Source organism: Rhinopithecus roxellana, chromosome 1, assembly GCF_007565055.1.
Source record: "Rhinopithecus roxellana isolate Shanxi Qingling chromosome 1, ASM756505v1, whole genome shotgun sequence".
Taxonomy (NCBI): Eukaryota; Metazoa; Chordata; class Mammalia; order Primates; family Cercopithecidae; genus Rhinopithecus; species Rhinopithecus roxellana.
In genome coordinates, this window is record NC_044549.1 from 125,300,211 (window position 1) to 125,314,699 (window position 14,489).

Here is a 14,489-nt window from a genome sequence, read left to right on the forward strand (position 1 = left end):
TGAATGGTGCCTTGGGCCAAGGAGCTGCAGACAGTAAGCGGTGGCATTTCGGAAGATCCTGCGGGAACGAGAAGGGTGGCAAGGGCAAAGTAGGGCCTTTCCTAACCTACCTAGGAACTGCCAGGGCAGCACCAGGACTTCCTTACAGCACAATTTGAATATCCACTTTAACTCTTTTGTAGTTAACTTTGTTTTTTGTTGTTGTTGTTTTATTTTTTTGAGGCGAGTCTTACTCTGTTACCCAACCTGCAGTGCAGTGGCGTGATCTCGGCTCACTGCAACCTCTGCTCCTGGGTTCAAGGGATTCTCCCGCCTCAGCCTCCCGAGCAGCTGGGATTACAGACGTGCGCCACCACACCAGGCTAATTTTTGTATTCTTAGTAGAGATGGGGTTTTGCCATGTTGGCCAGGCTAGTCTTGAACTCCTGACCTCAAGGGATCCACCCACCCTGGCCTCTCAAAGTGCTGGGATTACAAGCGTGAGTCACTGCGCCTGGCCTGGAGTTAACTTTTATAATAGGACTGTAGCATCCTGCCTCGCTTTTGGGTACAAAACCATACATGGACTGAGGTCAGTCTTCAATACATACTTGGTGAGTGAGTGAGAGGTGGAATGAATGCAATATGAGGAGATGCAAAGAACAAGTGGGATTCAGGCTTGAGGGAGAGAAGAGGCAGTGGAGGGCACTTTGGAGATCACTGTGCCAATAACACCAGGTGTTACTGGCAGACCATCCCCAGTTGGAGACTATCCCCAGTTTGGCTTGCCTCAGCGCAAGGCGGAAAGTGGCTGCCACCTCAGTGGATGTTACAAAAGCGGTGGGGGAAGACTTCTGGGGAGTCCTCAATCAGGCTGAAGCTGTGCCCACAGCCCCTGAGGCACAGAGGTCCTCCCGGTTCACCTGTGGAGCAATCATAACAAGGGCAGTGGAGGAAGTGGGGAGCCAAGTTACAATGGACTAGGAATGAGACCTTCACATTCAAAGAGGGTACCCACCACCCCCACCCTTAGCCAGGTGTGTTCCAGGACTTGTTGCTTCCCCAAAGGGGCTGGCTCTATTCACTCCTTGCTACTTCCCGTGCTGACAGTATCTGCCTGACTCCAGCCAGAAAGAGGGCTGCAGCATCCTCGCACACAATCAAGCCCAGCGAACTGGCCTGATGCACTTCAACTTTTCCACGGCAGCAGACTCAGCTGCCTACTGTTCTGATCAAAGCCTTGTGTCAATCTGGTGCCCCAACTTCTTCTCCTAAGCACGTCAGAGGAAGCCAGCCTGCCTTCCCAGGCTATTAGGAGAGTCAATGCTGCAATCAATTTGGTTAAATGAAAAATGTGGTGTCCCTGGCTACGGCCTTAATGTTCTTTTAATTCATCAGGACCAGTAGTGTCTGGGTCACAAACCTAATCAGGAGCTCAGCATCCTTCTTGCTTATTCCCCCCGGCTTCGGGAGCTGGAAGAGGAAAGAATGGAAAAGATACCCACCCCATCCACGCCCAGCCTATTATTAGATACTTTGCTTTTCAACTGTTCATCATTGTAGAAAGTTGAGCCTCTGGTATCTTAGACCAATATCACTCAATTGCAGGCCCATCCAGGGCCATCAGGGCAATCCCTCTGCTTCCATGCAAGATCGTTCTGAACCCACAAAAGGTGGGGGAGGGCTATCTAACACTGAGAGTTATTTAGGAAGAAAGTCTACAACTCCCCGATTACATTGTTTTACCACTTTCTGCTGAATAGAGTGCTTCCTGGTGGCTTCATTTTCTGTTTTTTTTCTAGGGAGTAGAGAGAAGAGAGCAGGGAACTGCAGCATCTTGCCCCTGTCACAACTTGCCCTGGAGACTGAAAGCCCCCGTACTTTTTTCCTGCCTGCCACCCACCTTCTGCTTAAATAATTCCTTTTTCGTCCATCCTTGATCATAGGCCCACTAGCACTTGCACTACCTCACACTTGGATTGTTTCCCTGATGTTCTGGTCAGGTCTTTGTCCTTGCAAACTTGTTCCAGGCCCTGCTGTTGTCATTAGAGCAAACAGAAACGAGCTGGGACAGGAGAGCGAGTCTTCATCCCTGCTGACCCTGGCCAGCTCCCATTTTCTGCTTTCTCTTGACACACAGAAACAAACACCTCTTCAGAAAGCTGTTGTTCTCTCCCTCCCACCCCCTGCACATACCCATATTATTCTTCCAGAGCAGTTTGTATTGTTCCTGACAATTAAGCAAACAATGATTAAACTCTCCTCTGAAACATGCCTGCTTTACTGGTTGTAACTGAGTAAATGGTTCTTAAAAGCTTACAGCTGGGCAAAGTGGCACATGCCTATAATCCCAGCCCTTTGGGAGGCTGAGGCCAGCAGATCGCAAGATCAGGAGTTTGAGACCATCCTGGCCAACATGGTGAAACCCCCCCCCCCACCTCTACTAAAAATACAAAAATTAGCCAGGTGTGGTGGTAGGTGCCTGTAATCCCAGCTACTCAGGAGGCTGAGGCAGGAGAATCACTTGAAACCAGAAGGCAGAGGTTGCGGTGAGCTGAGATCACACCACTGTACTCCAGCCTGGGCAACAAGAGTGAAACTCCGTCTCAAAAAAAAAAAAAATTACATGCAATTCCTATCACTAAAGGTCTTTGTTTTCTTCTTCTAATCTAATTTTGTAGACATACCAAGCTTAAATGTATTTTAACTTTTATTTAAATTACCCTGTACTCTAGCTCCACTGAGCTATTTACATTTCCCTAAGCCACATAACAGTAGCTACCTATTTTGCTAAGGCCCTGCTCAGTGTTTATAAACATTATACTACTTACTCTTCAATAATACATGTCTGGCCAGGTGTAGTGGCTCACACCTGTAATCCCAGCACTTTGGGAGACTGAAGCAGGCAGATCACCTGAGGTCAGGAGTTTGAGACCAGCCTGGCCAATATGGTGAAACCTCGTCTCTACTAGAAGTACAAAAATTAGCCGGGCATGGTGACGGGCACCTGTAATCCCAACTACTCGGGAGGCTGAGGCAGGAGAATCACTTGCACCTGGGAGGCAGAGGTTGCAGTGAGCTGAGATCGTGCCACTGCACTCCAGCCTGGACAACAAGAGTGAAACTACATCTCAAAAAAAAATAACATATTTCATACTACAGTCAACTTTTAGATATCCCATGAAATACTTTTCTTTTTTTATTATTTTATCTTCTTTATTTTACTTTATTTATTTTGAGATGGGGGTCTTGCTGTGTCACCCAGTTTGAAGTGCAGTGGCACAATCAGGGCTCACTGCAGCCTTGAGGCTCAAGTGATCCTCCTGCCTCAGCCTCCCCAGTAACTGGTACTACAGGTATGCACCACCATGCCCCATTAATTTTTTAATTCTGGGTAGAGACAGGGTCTCTCTCTGTTGCCCAGGCTGGTTTTGAATTCCCAGACTGAAGCAATCCTCCTACCTCAGCCTCCCAAAGTGCTGGAATTACAAGCGTGAGCCACTGAGCCTGATCCCAAAATGCTTTCAATACAGAAGACACGAACTGATCAGACGTGGGGAAAGAAATCAAACATGAGCAAAATAAAGATAAATATAATATATCATATATCATATAATCTACATGATATCTTAGGTTTTAATTAAAAAAGAAAAACCCTAGTCTTCTAACAGGCAGTGAAGGCCAACTCTTCCAAAAAGCTGATTAAGTGGACTGTAATTATTTCTTCTCTATGCAATGAACAAAATAAAATCAAGTAACTCTGAGCTCAAATAAAACTTTTAAATACAACAGAATGGGGAAGACAGGGGACTACTGGATCTATAACATTATACTCCTAGAGGGGAAGATTTTTAAAGTTTTCAAGACCATCTCTGGCATGTGGAAGAAAGTCACTAGGATGCAAATAATAATCACAGAATTTTATCAGATCCCAGGAACTAAAGAATATCATTAGGACCTCATCTTTTCTTTCTTTCTTTCTTTTTTTTTTTTTTTTTCTGAGCCCAGGCTGGAGTGCAAGTGGCACGATCTCGGCTCACTGAAAGCTCTGCCTCCTGAGTTCACGCCATTCTCCTGCCTCAGCCTCCCAGTTTCAAAGGGAATAATAACCTACAACACCAGAGCAGACCCTTCTTCCTTCTGCAGAGAAGTACCAGTCACAGTTTTATGTCCCAGGTAAGTTTCGCGGAGCCTCAGTTTTCACCCCCTCATAGAAGAGAAGGTTCTTCTGAGGTGCTCGCGTTCTGGAATGTGAAGAGCAAATGACTCAGACTACTAATCACAGGAGGGCAGGATGTCTCTCCTTACCAGAGGGCAACTGTAGGCTTTGAAGCTACCCATCATGGGGGAGATGAAAAGCAAGTTAGTTGAAACATTTTCTGAATATTAACCCTGGTGCTTTAATATCCCTGTGTCCATTAAAACTCTCCATAAATTGGAGTTGTATCACAAAACTGCCCTTGGGATGTGCCCTAGCTGTGGAAGGCAAGCACCAAAGCACAAGAAGCCACAGCAGAGACATGTGAGGAAGAAGCTCTAGGATTGATACAGTCCTTTCTTCGTTATCCCAAGACCATCTGCCACTCTTTTCTGTAGCTCAGGAGCAAATCTGGAACAAGTCTCTTAAGCTTCATATTTGTCCATGTACCCATCACCTATCCAGTCAATAACATTTACTACGGCCGGGTGCAGTGGCTCACGTCTGTAATCCCAGCACTTTGGGAGGCCGAGGTGGGTGGATCACCTGAGGTCAGGAGTTCAAGACCAGCCTGACCAACATGATGAAACCCCGTCTTTACCAAAAATACAAAAATTAGCTGTGTGTGGTGGTGGGCACCCGTAATCCCAGCTATTTGGGAGGCTGAGGCAGAAGAATTGCTTGAACCTGGGAGGCAGATATTGCAGTGAGCCGAGATTGTACCACATCCTGGGCAACAAGAGCAAAACTGTCTCAAAAAAGAAAAAAAAAAAAAAACCCAGAAAAAAGAAATTGTCTAGAGTGCAGATAATACCACTACCCAGGGTATTATCTGTCAGGAGCCCTGCAAGGAGCGGGCAACATGGAGGGGAACACTTAAACGCTTCAAGGATTTCACAGCCTCCTTGACGCAGGAAGTGAGATACTTGTGCCAAAAAAGCAAAGTATAAGATGCTGTGGGAACCCGAGAGAGTCACTAGCCCAACCTGGTAGGAAGTCAAGAAATAATGGCAGGCTTCCCCAATGAAATAACCTTTCAGCTACCTCTAGAGGAAAGACTGGTTTTCTAGGTAGGCAATGAAGAGAATGGCATTCCAGGCAAAGACAGCAGTAGTGGGATAAAAGTATACAGTGCACTCATTGAAGAGCTTAAGCATTGGAATCAGAAAGCTGTGTGACTACTCTACAGCCTCAGTGTCCTTATTTGTAAAATGAAGACTTCACCACCTATTTTGAGGGATTGTTGTGAAGATTAAATAGTATAATAGTTATAAACAGCAAGCAGGGCCTTAACAAAATAGGTAGCTTCTATTATGTGGCTTAGGGAAATGTAAATAGCTCAGTGGAGCTAGAGTATAGGGTAGGTTTGGGGAGGAGGGAAAGATCAGAGGCAAAGGCAAGCTCATGACAGATTCTGTAGACCAACTGTTTGGATTTTCTTCAGAAGGTAATGGAAACCATTGAAGGAATCTAAGTATGGGAGCAACCTGATCCATTTTATGCTTTTAGAAAAACCACTCACAGCTGGAGTTGTGTTAGAGGGCCTGTAAGTTCCCTTCCCTTGCTGACTTCTGAAAGGCCGCCGCATACTACGTACTGTCGTGCTTACCAGTTTGGATTCTGGAGCCAGACTTCCTGAGTTCCAATCTTGGCTCACCTCTCAGAGGCCATGAGTTAGTGACTTCATTTCATAGCAGTGTGGTGAGAGTCAGCTGAAATTATCTGACATCTAGCACAGTACCTGATGCTCAGTCAGTGCTCAGTGCGTATTGACTATTACAGTAACTGTTATTATTTCTGGCTCCAGAAGACCAGCAAGCCTAATGATGATTCTCTATATTGTTTGCTCCAGAGAGGTTGAGTGACTTTCCCAAGGAAGCTCAGTGAGTCTAGAAGCCATGGGATAGCTCTACCTCCTCGTACTGTCTAGGGCCTGGCTGGAGAAAAGTTCAAAAAGGAGGATTGAACACCCTTTGTTAGATCCTGTTCCTCACCACCCCAACCCGGTCATGGGACATTGATTGCACATGGTCTCATTTCTAGACTCACGATAGCTGTGTGTGCATGTGTGCATGTGCGCACATACTAAGACATACAGGAAAAACATGTTTATTGAGTCTTTTTAATTTTTTATTTATTTTTGAGATGGAGTCTTGCTCTGTTGCACAGGCTGGAGTGCAGTAGTGTGATCTGGGCTCACTGCAACCTCCGCCTCCTGGGTTCAAGTGATTCTCCTGCCTCAGCCTCCCAAGTAGCTAGAATTACAGGTGCCCACCACCATGCCTGGCTAATTTTTGTATTTTTAGTAAAGACAGGGTTTCACCATGTTGGTCAGGCTGGTCTCAAACTCCTGACCTCAGGTGATCCACCTGCCTCAGCCTCCCAAAGTACTGGGATTACAGGCACGAACCACTGCGCCCAGCATTGTTGGGTCTTTTTTCTGGGTTTTGGAGCACTGTCTAGGAGCTTCTGCCCAAAAAACGTTCTGCTATCCCAAGGGCAAGCTACCTTGGGTCTGACCTGCCTAATGCCATGGTTTCCTTTCCCTAGCCAGGCCAGACACCTTAAGAGTTTCCACACATTTGTTATGCAGTTCCCCATCACGACGGTCTTCTTGTATGGATTTGCTTTGGTTGCCAGGAATGCAATATACCTGGCCTCAGTCCCAACTGAGGTGGCTTTGCTGATGGTGGGTGGAGGAGTTGGGGAGAGCTGAGTACCATGGGAGAGTTGCCACCCACCCCCCAGCAGGCCCCTGAGGGCAGGGTCCCTGCCTACAGACCTAAGTGTCTGCCCTCTGGGGCAGCAGGTACCATAGCCTTAAAGAGGCAGCTGAAATGCATTTGCAACTTGAGTGAATTACCCAAACCAGTTTAGGAAAAAAAGAATGTTCACTCAGTTCTCTAAAAGAAGGCTTATATAAGCCTCACTCAACTACTGGTGGAAGAAAAACCACAGCCTTTAAGGGCATCCATCAGCAGCTATGTTGGGGAGTCATTAGGAATGGTTTACTGCTTTGCGGAACCACACATCTGAAAGGCAGCTCAGAGGCCTTCCATCTTGTTTACAGGGCTCAGCCTCAGGAGCCAGACTGTCTGGGTGCATCCTGGCTGTCTATGTACCAGCTGAATGGCCTTCAGTCTTAACCTCACTGAAGCCCAATTTCCTCATCTGTAAAATGGTGTGATAGTATCAATCTCATTGGGATGTTGTGAAGATTAAATGAGTTAATATATGCAAGGGATCCGGAGCCTGGCACGTACCAAGTGCTGTGTTAGCTTTTATTATTTCTCATCATGAAGTGTGCTAATGTGAAATGCCTTCTTCCTCAGCTTGCCCTAGATGCACATCTAGTTCTGGCCCCACAGAAGTCCCTGAAGGTGCAGAGCACAGACTCCTGGGACCTCTTCCCTGGTTCTTCTCCATTCACACACAGAATTGCCTCAGTATTCAAGGTAACCACTGAGCCAAGGCCTGTCCCTAGTCAGAGAACCATTACTGGAACAATTTGCAGCCAATGCCCCTGACTTACCTTAGGTGGTGCTTTAGGGTGCTGCAGTCAAACTAAACTTATGAGGGGAGGGGCAGATAAGGACAGAGTACCCTGGGGACCTTGTAAACTAGTCTTATTTTAAATATGCCAAGCCTCCACCTTTGGCAAGGCCACATGGTCAGTTTGACAATAACCTTACTTCGAGTGTCAACTCAAATCCAATTTTCACCTTTCCTAAGCCTTGCTCTTTCTTCTCTAGCTCCATCACAATGTGCATGCACAATGGAACAAGAGACTTGAAACATTTTTTCACATAGCTTCCTTCTACATTAAATGTCAAGCTCCTTGGGTGCAGTGCAGTGTCCATGTTCTATACAAATCTACAAAGCCTAGTCCTGGGCTGAGAATACAGGAGGTGGTTAGTATGCTAGGCACATAACTGGGATCATCACTGGCTTAGGAACTGGCTCCACCTCAGGTAGAATGAGAATCCAAAGCCTGATCTTCAGTCTTAGGTCTACAGCCCAGTTCAGCCTGGGCAATAGCAAGGCTCCATTACTAAAAAGATAAAAATTAGACTGGGCATGGTGGCTCACACCTATAATCCCAGGACTTTTGGAGGCTGAGGCAGGAGGATAGCTTGAGCCCAAGAGTTAAAGACCAGCCTGGGCAATATAGTGAGACTTTATCTCTATTTTTTAAAGAACAGAAAAAAAGAGTAAAAACTTAAAACAACATTAAATCTACAACCTAATTTTCCAAACAGCAAGCAGGTTAGATTTAGATAATGAACTGAAGAATTTTGTGAGGGCCAAAACATTGCAGAAGACTAGATCCTGATGTCCAACTTTAGGGCAGGTCGCAGACCAGAAAAGGAATGGAGAGTGGCCTTGGGTATTCAAGTCTTTCCACCACCGCTTTCCCTCCCGTGGAACTAAGAGGGGAGAGCAGCCCAATCCTAATCCTCTGCTGCCCTCTTCTGTTGCTTATTAGAAGCTCCTCCTGGCTTGTCCCGAAAGGCCTGGAAAAAACCCACTTCCTCTCTAGTATCCCATCCCACCTGCCCCACCCTATGGTTTCAGTATATTAGGGGATTGATATTACAAGCAAGAAAAATAACTGTGATTGCCATTAGTTCAGACTGGGCTACTTATTTGTCCTACTGAGCAAAAAAGCAGTAGACTTGGGCACAGCCTTTTTTTTTTTTTTTTTTTTTGAGACGGAGTCTAGCTCTGTTACCCAGGCTGGAGTGCAGTGGAGTGATCTTGGCTCACTGAAACCTCTGCCTCCTGGGTTCAAGCGATTCTCCTGCCTCAGCCCCTCGAGTAGCTGGGACTACAGGAGCAAGCCATCACGCCTAGCTAATTTTTGTGTTTTTAGTAGAGACAAGGTTTCACCGTGTTGGCCAGGCTGGTCTTGAACTCCTGACCTCATGATCTGCCTGCCTCAGCCTCCCAAAGTGCTGGGATTACAGGCGTGAGCTGCTGTAGCTGGCTAGCCTTCCTTTTCAGAACACTGGAGTTGCCCCCACCTCCAAGGATCTGGCAGATATGGTGCATGCTCCTTATTTTGAACTCTAAAGCTAACAAATTATCCTATAGAGGCAGTTTGGTGTTTTTTTTTTTTTTTTTTTTTTTTTAAAGCTTACAAGTGAGGGCACAATTTTGCATCAAAATTCCAGCCTTCCACCCTCACCCACAGGGAATATTACCTCATGTGTTACAAGGATTAAATAACATATGTAAAGCCCTAAGAAGACTGGGCGTGGTAGCTAACGCCTATAATCCCAGCGCTTTTCGAGGCTAAGGGGGGAAGATCACTTGAGGCCAAGAGTTGGCCAGGAGTTCAAGATCAGCCTGACCAACATGGTGCAAACCCATCTCTACTAAAAATACAAAAATTAGTCAGCATGAAGGCACATGCCTGTAATCCCAGCCACTCGGGAGGCTGAGGCGTGAGAATCGTTGGAACCCAGGAGGTGGAGGTTACAGTAAGCAGAGATCTCACCACTGCATTCCAGCTGGGGCGACAGAGACTGTCTCAATTAATTTAAAAAAACAAAAAAAGCTATAAGAACAGTATCTGGTAGTTAGTGCTATAGAAGTGTTTTTGTTGTTGTTGTTGTTTTTTGAGATGGAGTCTCACACTCTCACCCAGGCTGGAGTGCAGTGGCACCATCTCAGCTCACTGCAAGTTCCGCCTCCCAGGTTCACGCCCTTCTCCTGCCTCAGCCTCCCGGGTAGTTCAGACTGGGCTACTACTTTGTCTTACTGAGCAAAAAAGCAGTAGACGTGGGCACAGCCTTCCTTTTTTTTTTTTTTTTTTTTTTTTTGAGACGGAGTCTAGCTCTGTTACCCAGGCTGTAGTGCAGTGGTGTGATCTTGGCTCACTGAAACCTCTGCCTCCTGGGTTCAAGCGATTCTCCTGCCTCAGCCTCCCGAGTAGCTGGGACTACAGGCGCCCGCCACCATGCCTGGCTGAGTTTTGTATTTTTAGTAGAGACGGGGTTTCACTGTGTTAGCCAGGATGGTCTCTATGTCCTGACCTTCCTGCCGGCCTCGGCCTCCCAAAGTGCTGGGATTACAGGTGTGAGCCACCGCACCCAGTGTGTTTTTTTAAACTCATTGAGGTGACAGAGGTCACAGTATTAAAAGGACATGGGATTGGAGTCTGGCTCAGCTACTGGCCACAAGCCTTATGCCACTTCTGCCCATATCCCAGTTTAAGTCACAGCTGATTCCTCAGTGCTCGGTCTATAGGCCAACTAGCAAAAGAGATAATGATCCCTTCCTTTGTCTGCTTCCCTGAGGACCTCATCATTCAGGACTCATAAAAAGCCCTCAGTAAATAATACACGCCAATTCTGTCCCCCGCCCTTGTCCAGTGAAGGTAGCTCTGGAGTAAGGAATTAACAGTGAAGTTTCCGATCAGCACACTTTGGCCCTCTGACCAGGGCCACCTTTCCTTGTGGTCATCACTTAAATTGTAATGCCTACACCAAGAGCACCTCGACTCTTCCCATTTTCCCTTTGATATGTACATAAACCTATCCCATGACCAAAGTTTAGGGGAGAAGGTATGCAAAGACCCAAAGGTTTTCTCCGCTAGTAGGGGCTGGAGCCTTATAACCCCTAATAATCTTATTGAAGATTAGTACCTAAACTCAGTGTCATGTTTTCCCCTCCTTCTGGCCAACAGGACCAGCCATCAATATGGCAAGAGGATACATGGCCCTTATGGAAACCGAATGGTGCTGTCTGGTGGCGAAGCTGAGTGGCAGCCAGAGTTGCCCTAAGTTTAGCAGTGGCTCAAAGGAGACACACTGAATGATATCAATGGGAAAGATGTTGAGAAGTGCTTGCGCTTCTCAGTCACACCGCCTTATTCTCTCTTCAAACTCCCCTTTGCTTAGCTCTCTGGACATTCTTTTCCTTGATCCAATAAGACCTACTTTAGTTGTTCACTCTTGCTCCTTGAAGGGTTTGAGTGGGGTGTGAAGAGGGGACAGAAACAGGCTGTGGGCACTCATGTCCACCAGGTAGGTCCTCTGCTAATCTCCCAAGGCATGCCAATGTCCAGAAACCTGTGCCCAGGATCTGCCTCCTCTTGTGAAATTGCCTGAGAATATACAGAGGTGTCTGTGGAACACAACATGTTAAGGACCATGGGTTCCCAGTCTCAAGAGGGAAAAGGAAACTAATCATTGAGGCATTTTGGCCATTTGAGGGTGGCCACTTTAAGGCTAAACATGGCTGCTAGATTTCAAGACATCTCTAAAAAATAAAAGTACTCCGGCCGGGCGCGGTGGCTCAAGCCTGTAATCCCAGCACTTTGGGAGGCCGAGACGGGCGGATCACGAGGTCAGGAGATCGAGACCATCCTGGCTAATACGGTGAAACCCCGTCTCTACTAAAAAATACAAAAAACTAGCCGGGCGACGAGGCGGGCGCCTGTAGTCCCAGCTACTGGGGAGGCTGAGACAGGAGAATGGCGTGAACCCGGGAGGCGGAGCTTGCAGTGAGCTGAGAGCTGGCCACTGCACTCCAGCCTGGGCGGCAGAGCAAGACTCCGTCTCAAAAATAAATAAATAAATAAATAAATAAAATAAAAGTACTCCATAAACAGGGCTATATAAAAAAAAAAAAGATCTATCAGTGACAAACCCTAGGTCACATTTGCCCACTCTATTCCCTGCTGGCTGGGAGCAAGAGGAAATGTGGAGACAGCAACAGAGATGAAGCAGGTTCACCAATTCCAAGACCAATACTCTTAGTTCTTTGAGACTAAGAGAATGTCCTGGACAAGGAACTACAAAGCAACTAGACCAAGAGCTCTTCCTTACAATAAGGCTAAGGCCCAGATTAGGGATAAGGCCCTCATATTATTCCAAAGCCCACCTCTCTTAAGGTGGCTTAAGTTTTCACACCTATGACATAGGACAGTGACTATGATGGGTTAAAAGCATTAAAAGAACAAAATTCCAAGTGTGCTATAACTGGCCAGTGGATTAGGATGGCTTCAGAAGCTATGGAGCATCTTAAATACCAGGCATCTCCTAGGTGCTCACTCCTGTAATCTCAGCACATTGCGAGGCCGAGCCAAGGGGATCACTTGTGGTCAGGAGTTGGAAACCAGCCTGGCCAACATAGTGAAACCCTGTTTCTACTAAAAGTACAAAAATTAGCTGGGCGTGGTGGTGGGCGCCTGTAATCCCAACTACTTGGGAGGCTGAGGCAGGAGAAGCACTTGAACTGGGAGGCGGAAGTTGCAGTAAGCCAAGATTGCGCCACTGCACTCCAGCTTCGGTGACAGAGTGAGACTTCATCTCAAAGAAAAAAAAAAAAAAAGAAGAAAGTCTTGCAAGAGGCAGACCAAATGATTTAAACACACATATTCTCTTTGCCTGTAATGCCAGCACTTTGGGAGGCCAAGGCAGGATGATCCCCCTGCTGAGCACAGGAGTTTGAGACCAGCCTGGACAACATAGTGAAACCCCATCTCTACAAAAAATATTTTTTTAAAATTAGCCAGGCTTGGTGGCCCACACCTATAGTCCCAGCTACCTGGAAAGCTGAGGTGGGAGGACCGCTTGAAGCATGGGAGGTGGAAACTGCATTGAGCTGTGATCACGCCACTGCACTCCAAACTACGGCAAGAGCAAGGCCTTGTCTCAAAAAAACAAAAACAAAACCAAAAACCACACACACACAACCAGATACTGACACTCTCTCAAGCAACTTCGATCAACCTACGCTCTCCCTCTACATTCCTTCTGTAAAATGTACTCAAGGTCTTGGCCTGCTGAGCACCGGTGGCCTGCTCTCTTTTATTCTCACTGAGTAGTATTTGTTCCTAATCATATACTAGTCAACTTCTTATAGTAACTATGTTTTAATTGACTATTACATAAACCAATGAAATGAGTGTGAAAATAGTTTTTTTAATAAAAAGCTTGTAAAACTGTCAATTTAGGTGGGTGAAATTCTTACAAAAGATTGAAGAAAATGAGTAAATATTTAGAATTCTAAAATCAAATTCCTAGGCCAGGCATGGTGACTCATGTTGGGAGGCTGAGGCGGGTGGATCACTTGAGGTCAGGAGTTCAAAATCAGCCTGGCCAACATGGTGAAACCCTATCTGTACTAAAAATACAAAATTAGCCAGGCGTGGTGGCACATGCCTGTAATCCCAGTTACTTGGCAGGCTGAAGCAGGAGAATCCCTTGAACCTGGGAGGTGGAGGCTGCAGTGAGTCGAGATCATGCCATTGCACCCCAGCCTGGGCAACAAGAGTGAAACACTGTCTTTTAAAAAAAAAAAAAGTCAAATTTGTTATTCAAATTCTTTATGCATTTTAAAGAAGCTCAATCAAGCTGACATCATAGATAACGCATTATGGCTATTATGAATGAAGGCCCTCATCCCCAAACTGTAATTTTTCTCAATTTTAGTTTTTAATAAATGGATATACATATTTATGATTTAGGTTAAATGTATCTTTCTCATCCAATAATTCAACTTTTTTATTAACTGTTGAACTACTTGTCCTGATCATATACAAAAGGGGCTTTTGTGTGTGTGTGTGTGTGTGTGTGTGTGTGTGTGTGTGTGTTCGCAGCAGAATCAGTCAGTGAAAACATATTGGCAAAGGCAGAAAGAAAGCAGGGTTTGAAACTCCACTCTTCTCCAACTTCTAGCTAGGTTAAGTTTGCCAGGAGCTAAAAGTTTTGGTGTTTAGTGGGGTGCCTTTGGACATTTATTTTAAATAGAGAAAATAACTTTTGTTTCCTCAGAAAGGCAACTTTTTAATTTCTCAATTTTCCCATCCAAGGGGAGGCAGAAAGAATGTTCTTTGGCCTCCACTCACCTGGAACAGGTCAAAGGACCTCACCATTCCATTCCTCTATTGCAATGCAGCTGGTTATCCTGAAAATAAGAAACACACCCAAACTCACCACTTTCTAGCCCTTCATCCTTGCACAATTAACCCAGAACACAAAGAGGGAGCTGGATTATCTGTTCTGTTGTTGACTGGCTTTAAATGTTCCATTTATCCTGATAAAAACGTAAGGTGCATTCCTATGTAAGCAATATTGAAACATGAAAAACTTGTTCACATAAATTTGAAGGAAGAAGTGAAAATATAACTTCACAAATTGATTCTTTACAACTTGAAGATGGATTTACAACAGTATTACTTTATACAAATTCCTACTTTATACAATTTTGTTTAGGCAGCTTTTCAGTAACATTTCTTTAAGTTACATATGAAGCCTCTGAAAAGAAAGCTGAGAGGCTTAAAAGAACCACATGCAAAGCA